The sequence below is a fragment of the Acipenser ruthenus genome, chromosome 1 (genome assembly GCF_902713425.1).
Source record: "Acipenser ruthenus chromosome 1, fAciRut3.2 maternal haplotype, whole genome shotgun sequence".
Classification (NCBI taxonomy): Eukaryota; Metazoa; Chordata; class Actinopteri; order Acipenseriformes; family Acipenseridae; genus Acipenser; species Acipenser ruthenus.
In genome coordinates this window covers 70,221,961-70,234,523 of record NC_081189.1, presented here as the reverse complement: position 1 = coordinate 70,234,523, position 12,563 = coordinate 70,221,961, and the positions used below count along the sequence as shown (strand labels likewise).

At 37.0% G+C, this 12,563-nt stretch overlaps 1 protein-coding gene across 3 annotated transcripts in view; it reads right to left on the bottom strand.

Moving 5' to 3' along the window:
* LOC117421197 (serine/threonine-protein kinase DCLK2-like) overlaps positions 1-12,563 on the bottom strand; it is an 89,528-nt gene that overhangs the window by 56,048 nt on the left and 20,917 nt on the right. The window lies entirely within an intron of this gene.

Sequence of the window (12,563 nt, the reverse complement as noted above, 5' to 3'; positions counted from 1 at the left end):
GATGGGATACAGTACAGAAAATGGTTTTACATATTGTTTTGTTCAGTATGTAGTTTTATTATGGGGTTTCTTTACACAACTTACCAAGAAAGTAAATTCCATATTGAGTACCATACATTTACAGAGAACAAACCCTACCTTTAAAGCATCTGTTTATTCTGTTGATGACATGTGAATCACAGAAATAAAAACACGACTCTCAGGCAAAAGAGTGGGCTATACGAATTATTTGTTTATCTCATTAAGGGCCATGTCCCAAACAATTAGACAACACAACATGCAGAATTATATGGACATTGCTTTAAAATCTGCCACCTGCTTCTATTTTTGGGACATTTGCAACTGCTATGAAGTAGTCCAATAAGCATACACACATACAGAGGGATCACTCCAGACTGCATTTGCAGCATAAATTATCATTTTTTTTTATTATTATTTACTGGGTTAATTTTTTATTGGTTTGCATCAAATATCAACAGTGATGCTGTAGCCACAGCTTTTTTTTCATGTATTGATATCCATTTTGAACAGCCAAGCAGCTTGCATGTAGCACATTTAATTTATTATGTTTACAGCCCTGGGAAAAAAAATAAATACATACATAAATTGTGTTTTAAACCTATTGTTTGGACATTATAATGATAACAGTAAAAGTAAAATCAATAATAGAAGTTATAAAGTATATTATAATACATTGGTCCATATGCATAAAAGATGGCGGTAATTTCTGGCCATTAAAAAAAATGATTGGAGCAGTATTTAACACGTGATTTATAAAAATACGGTCTGGTTATTTTACCGGCCAGTAATGGTTTTAGATGCGATTTACTGTCACTTATTGTTACCTAGAGATTTTACCTAACCAACTGTCAGAGGTATGCTAATGAGCTGTGCCCCCTAAGTCTTAAGATGTCAATGGAATACACCGTCCATTTCCCCCTCACGTTATGGCTACAGGACATGTCTGGAGATAGAGGTTGTCCGAAATATCAAGACAACAGGTTTGGCTCGGTTTATTTTAAATGTATACCTCATTGCGCTGAAATAACATTAAATGTATTCTCTGTACACAGTTACATTATGTAAAAATTAGGGCATTTTGAACTCCATTTCCCAACATCCCCTGCTGAGAAAATGCGGGCGAGAAGGGTGCCGCGTCAGTTCGGATCTGGTTTGTTGTTGTTACAAACACACTTCTTACATTTTCTACAACGTCCAGAACGATCCTCAATGGCTTGGTTTACATGCACTTGAAAATCGACTCTACAGTGATGACTGTGTGACGTTGTCACGCGAATATATCGTGAAACAGCAAAAGGACGTCCTTTTGGCAGCGCAACTAAGGGCAGGGACAAAAGCTTTCTCACGGTAAAAATAGCTGTAAAAACCCATGAAGAACACTGTCGTGACTTGTGCATGTAAACGCCGCCAATGTCTGCTGTCAACTTGGGAAAATATGTTTGCATTTACTACAATCAAAGAGGACTTTATTCATTTTAAAACTGTGTTGGTGAAAAGGGAGTTTTTATGTTTAAGTTGGATGTACAAAGTTCATTTCAACGGAGTTGACTGTGCAGTGCAGCATTTATTTTTCATGATTCTTTCATTTGGCCTGGCATGGTTTCAGACGAGTAAATGTCTTTTACTAATGTCACAAGCTGCGATTATAACGTTTTGTTTTATTGATGTTAGTACTGTTAATATTACATTACTGTTCAAGTTGTTTACGTATACCGATTTGTACTAGTTTATATTGTGGAACGTGGGTAGGAGAGATGTTTTAACCGATGCTTACCTTGTTTCATGTTCCTGAAAAGTGTTTTTTTTCTTCTTTTTTAATGCCGAAAACCCGGAAGCCCTAAATATAATGTAAAAAATAAATAAAATAATGGTTGTTCATAAGGAGCTATAAGTGTTATATACGGTATGTTTGCAAAGACAAAAAAAAATAAAATAAATAATAATAATAATAATAATAATAATAATAATAATAATAATAATAATAATAATAATAATCATCTAATCTATTCACAGTTCTTGTGCATTATATTTTGCTATTAAACTCTTTCATGAATTGACGTTGTTCTGATGTTATTTTATATTCTATTGATTTTTGAATGTATTACTATGCAGGTCAGCTGCTATAAGATTGTTACCTTTATTAAAAATGTGCAGGGATGAATCTACCAATTAATCAACGAATGCCCAAAAATTAACCGATCAAAAATTTTTGGATCATCCTACAGAATGAACTAATTTTGCTTTATAAATTCGAATGAACCCTGCTGAATAATGTTACATTAACATACTGAATTGCATATTGCATTGTAGTTTTCCATATACTTAAAGAAAAATGTGACTTTTCAAAATATAACATGAAATACTTTACTACTATTATGGCTTTAGTACTTTTTCAGTAGACTTTTGTCATTTTGTAGTTTGTTTGATTACACGATGTTAAATAAAAGATCAAAATGATGTTCATATCATTTATTTTTATTACGTCTCAATCCTAAAATTCTAGGTGATACTAAACATCTGGCTAGCTGTACAGCACAGTAGTAAAATCAATACCTATAGCACACTATTTAGCTTATAGCATGGTTACATTTACGAAGAAAACTTTGCAGTGTACGGGTGGCTAAGTAAAACACATAGCCTACCTGTTACTTTTGTTTTCTGTTGGTATGAGTCAAACTTTATTTTCAAACCTGATTTGTATGTTTTCCAACCAGACTATCTTGTTCAGATGAGTTAACAATACAATTTAATGTATGTGTTACAAATAATAAAATACTTAATTTTCCTAACTATTTGATAATTAAGCAAACTTTTTTATTATTATTATTGCTAATGGCTTAAATACATGTTCCTAAACACAGAAATTATGCTAGGAAATGATACCTTTAAAACATATCTCCACTTGGTCTAAGGCAGGTCCGATTTTTCCAACCCGCTTCCGACCCGGACCAGCTACTACAGGACCCGACCCTAACCTGCAACCCGCTGCAGCACCGTCTTCTTACCCGCAACCCGACCCACTTTAGTAAGACCTGCAACCCGACCTGAACCCGCAAGTTTTTGTCCTTTACCTACTGCCTGCGTCGATTGACTCTCTCACAAACACACAGATATTTCTCTACCATTCTCCACAGATTGAGTTTATACAATAGGCTTTACAGCGTGGTAGCTTTCTCTAGTGGTCTGGATATATTTTAACATTGTAACATATCAACTATCTCCACTTTACTATAAAATATCTATCTATTCCTTTCGTGCCACCAGTTGAAAGGGAGCTACACCTGTGCTTTTGCAGAGATGTACCAGTTTTGTGGCTGTCATTCACAAAAACATAATGACAGGTTTTACAAGCAACGAATCCAGTCACATGTTCATTATTTTCATTCGCTATGATTCCACACTTCTGATTTGCCTCCACTACATGATATAAACCCTGCACTACCTTATGTTTCACCTCGTTTAATATCACTAAGAAGACGTCATAAAAGAATCTTGCAACGTATCAAACAAGCAGCAATACAAACCGAGAACACGGCTTAGTCAGCTGACTCCTCCCTAATCGCCGCCTGCTTTAGTGCAGGAAATACCAGTGCATTTACCTTCTAACAGGTTATAGACGAGTACGGTGAAAGGATAGAAAACATTTTTGGTGATTCAAATACAGACCTGAGTCTGACCCGAAAATTACATTTTTTGACCTGCACCGAACCGCAAACCGCAGTAAAGTCAACACTTTCCGACCCAAATCCGACCTGCTTTTGCAGTGTTAATTATGATGCCGGTAAGGGTCAATTAAATGGCACAATACAGATTTATTAATCAAAATTGGTCTCTAAGGGCATGTTATTCTAACGTCGCGATTAGTGATGTTTTTGGACGGTAAATGTCGTTTATGCATCACCTGATGAAATACTGTCATGTTAAACACTATACTGGCATGATAAAAGAGACGGCAAGTTTTATGCATATGGACCATTATATCCTATTTTCAACACAAACCTCCACAAATATGGACTATTGTATTGCACTGTAACCGGATGGCCCGAGTGGCGAAGAACCCAGACCAGACCTGAAACTCTGAGGCAGACAGGTACTCGAGGGTGAAAAGAACGCTGGTGCGCCGTTTTTATTTCAACAAAAATGAATGAAAAGGATATACAAAAAACACTGCTCACAGAGCAAAACAAAAGTGCATACAAAAACAGGCCACAAACACAAAATATCTCCCTCCACCCATAACAAGTACTATGCTGGAGCTTCCCAGCAAGAGTAGCAATTGCTTTCTTTTCTTTTTACTTTCATTTTAGATTTTCTCCCGTTTCACTCTCGTTCCTCCTCTCAAAACACCCACCACAACCAAACAGGTTTATATACACGTGGCCTTCTCCGAATTAACAACCAATGAATTAATTTGGAGACGGCCACATTCTGCACAAGAGTTTTAGTTTGCAGGGCTGACAGTCAATTTGTCAATAATCACCAACTGCCGACCATGACTTCTCACGAGCTGTCTGGCAGAGACGAGCTTCTAACCCCGCCTCTGCCAGACCACATTCAAACCCAACAACAATAACCTATTTACAATAACAGTAAATCACACGTGTTTCACACCCTCCACAATACATTTCCGAATACATTTATTTACAAGCAGGGCTTCGCCCTGCCCCACTAATTATGTGCAGGTCTCTCTTCTGCCCTGCTACATGCACAGAAGTTATTCAACAGCAGTGTCTCAAATCCCCTGCAATATATTTAGGATTAAATGAACACCACAACCAATAACCCTATCTTCTAGATTTAATAAACACTGTGGAGCTCTTTACAATAGTTTATTTATTTATTGATTTACGTTATAAAAGTGCGTCAATGTGCCAGTTCCAGGTCCATTAATGGTTGATAATGGACCTGCCATTACTGTACAGTTACTGAAGGTGCTAAAGAGTTCCTAGATCACACACACTGAAGGCTCTGCCTGCTGTACATTAAAATAAAACTAAAAAAGTACACAGTAACTCCATTGCTAATGAAAGCTGAGGGGGGAGAGTGTTCATAATCTCTCCCACTTTAATTGTACACACAAATACAAACATAAAAATGTTCAATCCTATTTACCTGCCCTTTAGTCCTTAACTACATCGAATAAAGACCTTGGCTCATTACTGATTCTTTATATTGCTGCCTTCAGGCAATTTTTGTCCCACATCATTATAAAGCTATATACAAAAATTGAAAGAGTCACACAGTCATAGAAACAAAACACCCAAACATCCATCCATACAAGAAAACAGTCAACACAAAATGCTTGTGCACATAAAAATAGGTTGTGTAAATGGGTTCAGCATCTCAAAAATGAACACTTAACAAGATACAGTTAGCAAACATACACTTGGCAAAAAACAACAATATGTTAAAAGTGGAGTGTCTCCTGGACCGAGCTTTAGCTTTGGTCTGCTGCCAACTCAATGCCTTCTGGGTACAGTAGCACTCTCTTACAGCTGGTTTCAGTTTGATCATAGTAAGCCCTGAATCTGAAAGCAGAGGGAAAGACACTTCAGGTCGCAAGAATGTGTTTGTTTCATGAGAAAGGACATTTCCACTGGGAAAACAGCATCAGTCTGCTAACATGGCGTTTGCAAGCAGGCACTGGACCTGGGAACGGAGGACAAAGCGTGACTGAGCAGTGGTCTCGCCCTGCTTTGCTTTGGAAGTCCCTTTTCTTTAGCGTGCACTGAGGAATACACTTATACTTTTTGGCTTCTACTTTCCTACACAAGGGGTATTTACACAAAACAAGCTACACATGTCATACAATAAAATAGAGATTACAGTGTTTAATAATAAACGGTTAAAATACTCACAGCACAATAAGAAAAAGCAAATCCAAACACTTGGGTTAGTCATTGACCGAAATGGCATAATCTAGATTTGCCCCTTAAAACAGTTGGTTGCCGTTGCAATGTCAATGTTGCTACAGTAACCAGATATGCCTGCTGCTTGCAATGTCAAAGTGATATCTAGAGTTGAGCCTCCGACTGGTTGCCAGGGTATGACCAAGCAGTCCTGTCACGTAAAAAGCAAGTTGAGATACTGAGAGGAAGTACAGATGTCTTAAAAGCTTTTATGCTCATTATAAAATGCAGGATTCATGAAGGACCCACGTATGTGGCTGTGCTCGATGGAACAGAGAAAGTGGTTGCTAATGGAGGGTCAAAGGCCTCAAGGTGATTAGTGGAGCAAGAAATTAGACATAAATGGGAACGAGAATAACACAGAGGGAGGCAGGCTGTATTTTGTCATTCCTGTTTCTGCTGGCATAAAGCAAGGGACTTCTTGTCACTATACAGTAGTAATGTATGCAATATTCCTCCCCCAACAAATGTCATCACTAATGCCAACATAGTAAACACTGCCCTGTCCATGGGAAGCCAGCACTAAATCTGCCAACTCTTTCTATTCAGGGATGCTCAATCGTCTGTTTGAAAACACACTTCCATCTACTCTCCCATACTTTATCTAAATGAACAATATAAGAACATAAAGTTTACAAACGAGAGGCCATTCAGCCCATCTTGCTTGTTTGGTTGTTAGTAGCTTATTGATCCCAGAATCTCATCAAGCAGCTTCTTGAAGGATCCCAGGGTGTCAGCTTCAACAACATTACTGGGGAGTTGGTTCCAGATTCCCACGATTCTCTGTGTAAAAAAGTACATCCTATTTTCTGTTCTGAATGCCCCTTTATCTAATCTCCATTTGTGACCCCTGGTACTTGTTTCTTTTTTCAGGTCAAAAAAGTCCCCTGGGTCGACACTGTCAATACCTTTTAGAATTTTGAATGCTTGAATCAGATCGCCGCGTAGTCTTCTTTGTTCAAGACTGAATAGATTCAATTCTTTTAGCCTGTCTGCATATGACATGCCTTTTATACCCGGAATAATTCTGGTCGCTCTTCTTTGCACTCTTTCTAGAGCAGCAATATCCTTTTTGTAGTGAGGTGACCAGAACTGAACACAATATTCTAGATGAGGTCTTACTAATATATTGTAAAGTTTTAACATTACTTCCCTTGATTTAAATTAAGCACTTTTCACTATATATCCAAACATCTTGTTGGCCTTTTTTATAGCTTCCCCACATTGTCTAGATGAAGACATTTCTGAGTCAACATAAACTCCTAGCTCTTTTTCATAGATTCCTTCTTCAAATTCATTACATCCCATATTGTATTTATAATGCACATTTTATTGCCTGAGTGCAGTACCTTACACTTTTCTATATTAAATATAATTTGCCATGTGTCTGCCCAGTTCTGAATGCTGTCTAGATCATTTTGGATGACTTTTGCTGCTGCAACAGTGTTTACCACTCCTGCTATTTCTGTGTCATCTGCAAATTTAACAAGTTTGCTTACTATACCAGAATCTAAGTCATTAATGTAGATTAGGAATAGCAGAGGACCTAATACTGATCCCTGTGGTACACCACTGGTTACCTCTTTTTGAGGTTTCTCCTCTAATCAGTACTTTCTGTTTTCTACATGTTAACCACTCCCTAATCCATGTGCATGCATTTCCTTGAATCCCTACTGCGTTCAGTTTGAGAATTAATCTTTTATGCAGGACTTTGTCAAAAGCTTTCTGGAAATCTAAATAAACCATGTCGTATGCTTTGCAATTATCCATTGTCGATGTTGCATCCTCAAAAAAATCAAGCAGTAGTTAGACATGATCTCCCTTTCCTAAAACCATGCTGACTGTCTCCCAGGATACTGTTACCATATACTGTAGGTAATGTTGAAATCTGCAGCAACTACATCTTTCTTTTTCTTGTATACGGTGGTGCAGCATCCTCCACCGCTTTCAACACCTCCACTTTTGTCGGCAAGGATAGTTAATGCATTTGCACTGCTTCATGGAAATGGCACTGATGCGGGAGCACTAAGCGACTCGAAATGTATCATAGGATCAGTATTCCCAAAACAGCACTAACATACAGAACAGAGCAGCTAATCAGGTGAAAGTTAGTTCATTTCTCAATATCCTTTGCACTGGGCTGTTCAAACTAGGGCGATTTGTTTTATAAAAAAAAAATAATAATCTACCCGGAGGGGGCTCCAAAATAATTTGCACTAACAGGAAATTCCTGTTAAGTGAATTTGTATTCAAAAGAAGTAATTTACAATAAAAGAGACTCCAAAAAATGTGTCTAATTTGAGTTCAGTTTAATGAGAATTGGCTGTATTTTTGTAGTTTTTGTAGTGTACTTTTTTAAATCTGAACTTCATTGGAGCAATAGGACAGACACTGAATTGTGTTACTCTGTGCATAAGCTGCATGAACATTCTGCTTTTTGCATGTTTGGATGCTTCCGTGAGGCTTATAACTTCTAACACCTTGTCGGATTTACTGTATCTGAAAATGTGTATATGGCTTCTTAAAAGAGCATAAACCTGATTCAACAATGAGTTCATGAGAACATGTTTCTTTATACACTACAGTATACATGTAGCTCCATTTCAACTGTCTTACAAAACTCAGACCTTTTGTAACAGCTGCTACAAAACAAATCAGTAGTCTTTGAGGTTGGCATTCAATTTCAGCAATCTTAACAGAGCACTAGGTAGCTTCACTACCTCTAGCACTTGGTTATCATGATGGGTTAATCAGAATTTTTGTGATACTGAATGTTAACACACTGTCATATAAATGTGCAGGCTTACACTATCCCTTACAGTACTCACTCAATGGATCGGTGACCTCTAACACAGCTGTGAAAATAACTTTCATAAAACCGTGGTTAAAAAACAAAATAGATGAGTAATTACCACCCTCAGATCAACACCAGTGTAAAATGTGATAAAGCAGTACCAATTTTTACTTCAGGTATGATTTTCATCACACTGCTGCACATAGCAAAGTAAAATAAACTCAATATGTGTCATTTTGCTACATGACAAATCCCAATAATCTCTCATCTTTATTATGTTGATCCTCTTCGCAGGATACCAGATTGGATTTTATGGCCTTTTCAGTCAATGAGGTGAACCAAATCACTTTATAATGCAGAATGTATTATATTGCAGAATATTTTAACCTTAGGCTTGCACAGTATTTCATGTCTTTCCCAATGTCATGCTGTTACCACATATTGTCACTCGCCAGTCTGGTTTTATTTGCTTTGGATGCTTCATTAAGTGCACAGTCTTTATAGCTTTTGACCATTAGCATGTCAATTCAAATGACTGGAACGTACATGTTCGAAGCAGTAATGAAAATTCTGCAGTAAGGGCCATGAAACAGCAGGCAACATTTTCTGGCAACTGTTGAAGTAACTAGATGAATGTGACATTTTGAAGCAATTTTAACCAACTTGCTCAATTCAAAATTGATGTAATGTAGTTGCTGTCCTTGCAAGGTTGCCTTGAAGAGTTTGTCTGAAAGTTGTCTCATTGGCTTAAGTCTGAACTCAAGGATGCATGGAGGTGGAACGACTGTTCTGAGATTTGGTTGAGCATATTGTCTTGGGAATAGAGGATCACTTTGTTTATGTTGCAGCCAATAGCAGCACTTACAGAGCATGTTGCAACCCAAGATGCTACACTTGGTACAGTGTTACTACAGCTTGCACAGAAATAAAGCTTTTATTAGACAATCTTTGACCTCCACAGAATAGACAATTGCATATATTTTTTTTTCAGTTTTAGAAAGCAACAGTTTTAGCATTTCTAATTTTTTCAGGTATGGAGTTTGACAAAAAGTGGAGCATAAGCAAAGAGTGACACATCTCGCCAATGGTTAGTAAAAAGGCCAGGATCAGATGACCTGCTGTAAGTGAATGACTGCCATTTAAAACTTGGTGGTGATAGCTTGGGAAGAGATTTCTGAGATGTATTGGTAAAATCAGAAAAAAGATCCTGTACTCAATACAAACTTAGGTAACGATTTTAAAGTGCTGTGGTGGTCATTTTCTGCCTGTGAGGACCAAACAAAGTGATATATTACAACAGACTATCACAAGGTCTGTCTAATTTCGATTTAAATTGCCAGTAAATTGGTAAACATTGACATTTTAAAAAAGGAGACAGCCGTTTATTTTTTTTTAAGTCAATAAAGATCGTTTTGCTAACTATACAAGGGAAACTTCACGCAAGTATTACATAAGATTAATGCTTATTAAGGTTACCTACAAAGAGAGGCGAGACATGACATGCAGTTGAAATCTATGCATGCATGTGATGAGATAACAAATATCATGAATGAAACATTGCTTTTGAAGAACCACAATGTTTGTTTCTTGTTTGCTTGTTTATGAGGAACTAGGAAAGAGTTCTCATTATAAATTGCAACAACATACAGTGTAAAGCCAAGTGATTTTGAGAGAAACATGGTCAAAACATCGTCAAATACATTGACAAGTGATACCAATTTACAGCTGTAAAAATAGTGAACAAAGTTAAGATTTTATAGTACAGTTAGCAAACTTTAAACTTTCTAGCATCCCGGGGCCACTAAAAGTCTTTGGCTCAAGACAAGAATAAAGGAAGACAGGGAGTCTCATAAGCCATTGCAACCACAAATAGGAGAGCACAAGCTGCAAGATGGGGGAGGGAAGGAAGTGACAATGAAAGCAAGATGAAAATATGAGTAGTTTCCAGATAGAAATACTGTACTGTATATACATTTCATTTTCACTTTCTTCAACCTTGAATACTATAGTTTCATAGAGCAGGAACAAAAACAAAAACAGAAGTGAAGAAGTGCTGCTCTTGGCTTTAACAACCTTTCATATCTTTTGTTGCAAATCTTATTTTCTTTATACAGAATAGAATTATACAGAAAAACACCAGCATTTGCTGTTAAATTGTTTGAACCAACTGCTAAATCAGTTTATTACTCACCTTAAATGCATTCCAATTATACTGTATGTTTTCTTATCCTTACTAGAAACTAGAGTGGCTATTTTGAAAACAGCATTGTAACAGACTTTAAAGTTATACGTGCAAAAAGTTGTCAGGATGTTAACAATGAAAAGAAAAATGTGGTATGTTAGTTAAACAGCTGCAGCAACACATGTAACGCTATATTTTTGGGACCCCAATTAAGAGGAGGAAGAGGAACTTTTTAAAGCTATGGTAAATATTTACACATTGTATACAAAAAGAATGATATAAAAATCTTCCCAACATACATAGCTTTTGACTTCATGTCCAGGTACAATAATGTGACAAACTATTGTATTATAGATTGATAGGGAGGTTTAAACAGATCCGATCACACGTTTTCTAGCCTGTATGTCACAAAACATTACAAACCATGTCCATTCATGACATATCATCAGCCATCAATGTATATGTGTGCACTACAGTCCATCTACACAAGTTGTAGTCGTTGCAGTTGCATGAATCGTTGTGTGTTGGGAATTGGAATTTCTTGCTGTCCCAATTACTCTTTGCTTTGCTGCATCTCAAATCAATCGGTAGTGAATTTTTGCTTCCCTAGACTGGGTTACATTACAAAAAGGATAGCACATAGAAACTCATGCATATAATCAGTTTAAAACATGAAGGCTGTGTAATGTTTATCCTTTTATAGGCTACTCTTTAAGAATGTTACCCCTACAATCCGACATTTTCTAGACTTTTCTAGAATTAGGTTCTGCATTATCATATTGAAATTTCTAGCACCTTGTAGACAATACTATCATAGAATCAAAGGGTATGAATACTTCTGAATTAGACAATTCTTTGTTTGAGAACTTTCTAGAAAATACATTTCCATTGGGGTATGTAAACTTTTGAGTACAACTGTATATTCCACACTTCAATAAAGTTAGTCTCATGTTTCCACAGGAAGAACATCCTCCTCTGGGCTCTTAAAATTATTATGATGTTGTTGGTGGTTTTCAAATTTGATTAGCTCCTATTCTCACTTAATTGGACTCCACAGTAATAGCATTTCTTAGAATAACTGGGTAGGGAGTGATATGTAGCTTAATGTTCAATGTAGGACTCGGCAATTAGGTCTGTATCTGAAGCCTTGTGAGAGTCGTCCTCGCCCGCTGGACGCTATTCTAGCTGAGTTTGTTTATTTAGCAGATGCCTTTATCCAAGGTGACTTACAGAGACTAGGGTGTGTGAACTATGCATCAGCTGCAGAGTCACTTACAATTACGTCTCACCCGAAAGACGGAGCACAAGGAGATTAAGTGACTTGCTCAGGGTCACACAATGAGTCAGTGGCTGAGGTGGGATTTGAACCGGGGACCTCCTGGTTACTAGCCCTTTTCTTTAACCACTGGACCACACAGCCTCCTAGTTGTTTGTGTTTCATTCTGCTTGGTATGTTATATAAAGTAAGAGAGCTCCGCAGAGCAATTACATTGTTGCAAAGAAATCTGCTGCGATAACTGCAGAATGGCATGTGGTTTTATAGTTTTTTTTTTCACATTCCGATAATAACGTAATAATTATATGTATATACTGCACAGTATGAGCTTTATATTGCATGGAAGCATTTCAAAGTGCTCAACAAGCAAATGCAGCAGAA